The sequence below is a fragment of the Alosa sapidissima genome, chromosome 6, assembly GCF_018492685.1.
Source record: "Alosa sapidissima isolate fAloSap1 chromosome 6, fAloSap1.pri, whole genome shotgun sequence".
Lineage (NCBI taxonomy): Eukaryota > Metazoa > Chordata > Actinopteri > Clupeiformes > Clupeidae > Alosa > Alosa sapidissima.
Genome location: NC_055962.1, coordinates 3,312,354 through 3,317,448, shown reverse-complemented (window position 1 = coordinate 3,317,448; position 5,095 = coordinate 3,312,354).

Sequence of the window (5,095 nt, the reverse complement as noted above, 5' to 3'; positions counted from 1 at the left end):
GATTTTGGTCTCTCAGCGCCATCAAATGGTCAGTATTGTTGTTTCATGGTGGTAGTTGTCCCGATAAGGGGCTTTTTCTTAATGCATTTTTTTCTACCTACATAATCCTACATTTTTATTAAATATCATGTATTTTATAGTGGTGTTGGTTCAATATCATCTGTTAACTCTTTTTGATTTAGTCCATGTACAAATGGTTGTTAAAAGAGACAGTGTAAGTGGTCATTATTCTCTAAGATGCCTTCCATTAATATTGTTAAGCATTAACCAAAAATAAAAGGAAATAATAGTAAGAAAAAACAGGATCAAGCTTTTATTTTTTCTGCAGATGTGTCATTCAATGTGAAATCAACCGGTGCCTCCACTCGCCCCCCTAACATTTTCTGTATTTACTGATATTGTGTGCCTCTACATCTCGAAGGACGACCTGCAAAGTTATACCTAATTCTGAGTATTTCTATGGGATGTTGTTTTTACCACAATTTCAGAAAAGTGGTCGTATGCCATTTTGGCAACTTGCCTTATCTCAGTACCTAGCTACTTCAGAGTCAATCATGAATTTTGGTGTGCAAACAGTTCACACGTTACAATGTCATTCATGACACTTGACAACAGTCATCTGTCACTTGTCAAATGGTGATGGCCTACACTTGGGGGAAATAATAACAAATGTCCCAGAAATCAGCAACCTATGTGGTTGAAAATGTATTATCACCCGGAGAGAAGAAATAATCTTTTCTGATTGGCTGGTGGGGTGGCTATTAATTCTGAATAACAGGACACCGTTCCATCAATGCTTATAGAATGGTAACTATAACAACCATAGTAGGACGACTGTTGCAGCGCTCTAGAATGTTCGCAACAATGGAATCAACTGTAAACAAACTAACTGACCATGCTATCGCTGTTATAGGGCCAACGAAAGTTGTACAACAAGCTGATCTAATGAGCTTCTTTTTAAACGGAACCTTTGCTTTACAGTGGCAACAGGATGATAAGCGGGAGGTGTGTCCAGTTATAGGCCTATGGAATTAATGGACTCGGGCGGAGGCAGTTTTTTGCCCCTCGTCCTCGTCCATTAATTCCGCGTATAACAGGACACATAGCCTATTTATGAAAGCCTACAGATATTGCTGGCCACGTATTACATTGCATTTAGCAGACACTTCTTGACCAAAGTGACTTACATATGCTATATTACAAGGGATTACATTGTCCCCGGAGCAATTAAGGGCCCTTGCTCAAGGGCACAACGGTGGAAGCCGGGAATTGAACCGACAACTTTCAGGCTACTGCACGCTAGCCCAGCTCCTTAACCACTACACTACCACCGCCCACATATAGCCTATTCCATACATTTGGAATGGTTAATCCCCTTCTAGCTGGACTAGTTTGGACATCCATAAAATTCTGAGGAAGGCTAGAGACTTAAATTCTTGTAGATGACCTCACAAGGTGCCTTTAAGCTTTCAGAGAGAAAAAGGTCATCTTATTCTGTTTGAAAAACGGGGTTCTAAATTTGAGAAAAGATTTTCCAAGAAAAGTAAAGGTTTTTCAAAATTGCCTCTTTTCAGGGTGAGCCTATGAACCTGTTATCAAATTTGAATTTGCTCTGCAGATCTGTCTGGAAAGGATTCCATTGATACCCCTTTCCAAAGTTCCTGTTTTACAACTTCCAGGGGTGAGATTAAACTTTAATTGGTGCATTAAACTTATTTCAGAAGTGCTGCAAACATCTTTCTTGTAAAACATCATGGATTTGACTTTTGGATTCATTTGTTTTTTTTATATGGAAACATGAAGGCTATGGCATGCATTAAATGCATTTTGCATGCAATAAAGGTAATACAATTAATATTAACTAACTAATCATTTCAGGAGATTTTAATTTGCACATGGACAACTCAAACAACATATATACCAAGGATTTCCTTGCTCTATTGGACACTTTTAGTCTTACCCAGCATGTTCAAGGCCCCACACACTCGCATGGTCACACTCTTGACCTTATCATCACAAAGGGTCTTAGTGCCTCAGTGACAATCAAAGACAGCCTTATCTGACCATTTCTGTTTATTTTTTGATATATCTATGTCCCCCTGCATTCAGAGCAGTTGCATTACGACTAGAAAGAGGATCATAAATGAATCCACAGCAGCTCTCTTTGAACAAGCTCTCATACCAATTCCAGATTTCCATAGCTCTTGTGATTCTGTGGATGATCTACTGGAACTTTTCAATACAAAAATGGAATCTATCATGAATGATGTTGCCCCTTTAAAACTTAAGTCAAGTACCAGTAAACAGAAAGCCCCATGGTTAAATAGTCCAACCGTTAAACTCATGAAAAGAGAGTGTAGGAAAAGTGAAAGAAAATGGCAGAAAAATAAACTCCAAGTTAACCTCCAGATCCATAAAGATACACTCCGCAAATACAATTCTGAAGTAAGTAAGGCCAGGCAATCTTATTTCTCTGATCTAATAAACAACAACATAAATAATACCCGTACATTATTCCTGACAGTTGGAAAGCTAACAGATCCTCCCTCCCAATTGCCCTCAGAACTGCTCTCAAGCAGATCATGTGATGACTTTGCCTCCTTCTTTAAATGCAAAATTGAGAACATCAGATCAAACATTGGATCTCAATTACAGTCTGCTCATTGTCCTGAACTAGCCATCCCAAGGGATAACAAACCCCTCATGTCAGAGTTCAGTCTGATAGACACTTATACACTAGAAAAAAAATTTAAAAGCCTAAACTCCTCCACCTGCAGTCTTGACACAATCCCTACAAACTTTTTCAAAAATATTTTTCATCTACTATCTGACAGTGTACTCCAAATTGTGAACTGGTCACTACAGTCAGGAATCTTCCCTGAATCCCTGAAAATGGCTGTTGTAAAGCCCCTGCTCAAAAAGAAAAGCCTACACCCATCAGTATTAAATAACTACCGACCCGTATCCAACTTGCCCTTTATTGGGAAACTTATTGAGAAAGTGGTTTTCAATCAACTAAACTAAACTACATTTTTTAACAGAAAATTGCTGCCTTGATCCGTTTCAGTCAGGCTTCCGGCCCAATAATAGTACAGAAACTGCTCTTATAAAGGTGCTAAATGACATACGTCTCAACACAGACTCTGGCAAAACTTCAGTGCTTGTATTACTGGACCTCAGTGCAGCCTTTGATACAATTGACCATAGCATAGTCCTACACCGGCTGGAACACTAGGTTGGACCTTCAGGCGGAGTGATCAACTGGCTAAAGTCCTATCTGCAGGAGAGAACTTTCTTTGTTGCCCTTGGTAATTACACCTCATCTCCAGCACCCTTGACGTCAGGTGTCCCCCAAGGGTCAATCCTGGGGCCACTTCTTTTTAATCTCTACATGCTCCCACTGGGTCAGATTATTAAAAACACTCAGGTTTCGTATCACAGACAGATGACACGCAACTTTATTTAGCCCTGTCACCCAAGCTGAGAGACCTTATGTCCCAGTCTGACCTGGAAAAGCTTGTCCATGCTTTTATCTCAAGCCGGCTGGACTATTGCAACGGGCTCTTCACAGGACTTCCAAAAAAGACAATTAGACAGCTTCAATTAGTTCAAAACGCTGCAGCACGAGTCCTAACAAAGACAAGCAGAAGAGAACATATCACCCCTATACTTAAGTCCCTGCATTGGCTGCCAGTTTCTTTTAGGATAGATTTTAAAGTACTGCTACTGGTTTTTAAAGCACTGCATGGGATGGGGCCAACATATATATCAGACATGTTTAAATTTTACATCCCCCACAGACCTCTTAGATCACAGAACAGCCAGGTATTATGCATACCTTCTACTCGCACCAAAAAGGGTGAAGCTGCTTTTAGCCACCATGCAGTCCAGATATGGAACAAACTCCCTGAGCAAATTAAGACTGCTCCAACCATTGCCACTTTTAAAACCAAATTGAAGACCACCCTCTTCTCTATGGATTTTTCCTGTTTTTAATTGATTTGTATTGCTTTTATTGTTTTTACTAATTCTACTATTTTATTGCTTTTATTGTTTTTACTTATTTCACTACTGTGATATATTTGTGATATGTTTTATACCTGCTTACTTTTATTTGAGGTAATGCCTGAGCTATGTAAAGCACATTGTGTCTACCTGGGGTATGAAATGCGCTATATAAATAAATTGCCTTGTCAGGCCATGTCACAGCGCTGCCTGTTCTATGTGTGCCACTGAGAAGATCATAAATGCAGTGCCCATTATATACATGATTAGAGTGTCGTGACTCCGGCTACTGCGGTGTAGGTCAAAGTCCGCTGCTCGTGGAGGAATCCCCCTATTTGGTAAAATTGATTTTTATTCCTCTGGGTGTTGCACTTGATATAAATGATTAATATGATTGCCCTCAGTAAAAAAGCACAAGAAACAGGACGCAAACAGTTACAAACAGACGGGTTCTTGGCTTCATAAGATGTCACGGTCATCGGGACCGCGATGAACAGCGGGCTTGCGTCGCGTAAAACTACGTGAGATCGCGAAAACGGCCGTAATGACGGCCTGTGCATCAGGCCGGATTCGAACCGGAGAGGCAATTTTTAAAGTGCTATATAGCACAGCGCTGCCTGTTCTATGTGTGCCACGGAAATGCTAATTAATGCAGTGCCCATTATATACATGATTAGAGTGGCGTGACTCCGGCTACTGCGGTGTGTGTCAAAGTCCGCTGCTCGCAGCGGCATCCCCCTATTTTGTAAAATTGATTTTTATTCTTCTGGGTGTTGCACTTGATATCAATGATTAATATGATTGCCCTCAGTAAAAAAGCACAAGAAACAGGACGCAAACAGTTACAAACAGACGGGTTCTTGGCTTCATAAGATGTCACGGTCATCGGGACCGCGATGAACAGCGGGCTTGCGTCGCGTAAAACTACGTGAGATCGCGAAAACAGCCGTAATGACGACCTGTGCATCAGGCCGGATTCGAACCGGAGAGGCAATTTTTAAAGTGCTATATAGCACAGCGCTGCCTGTTCTATGTGTGCCACGGAAATGCTAATTAATGCAGTGCCCATTATATACATGATTAGAGTGTC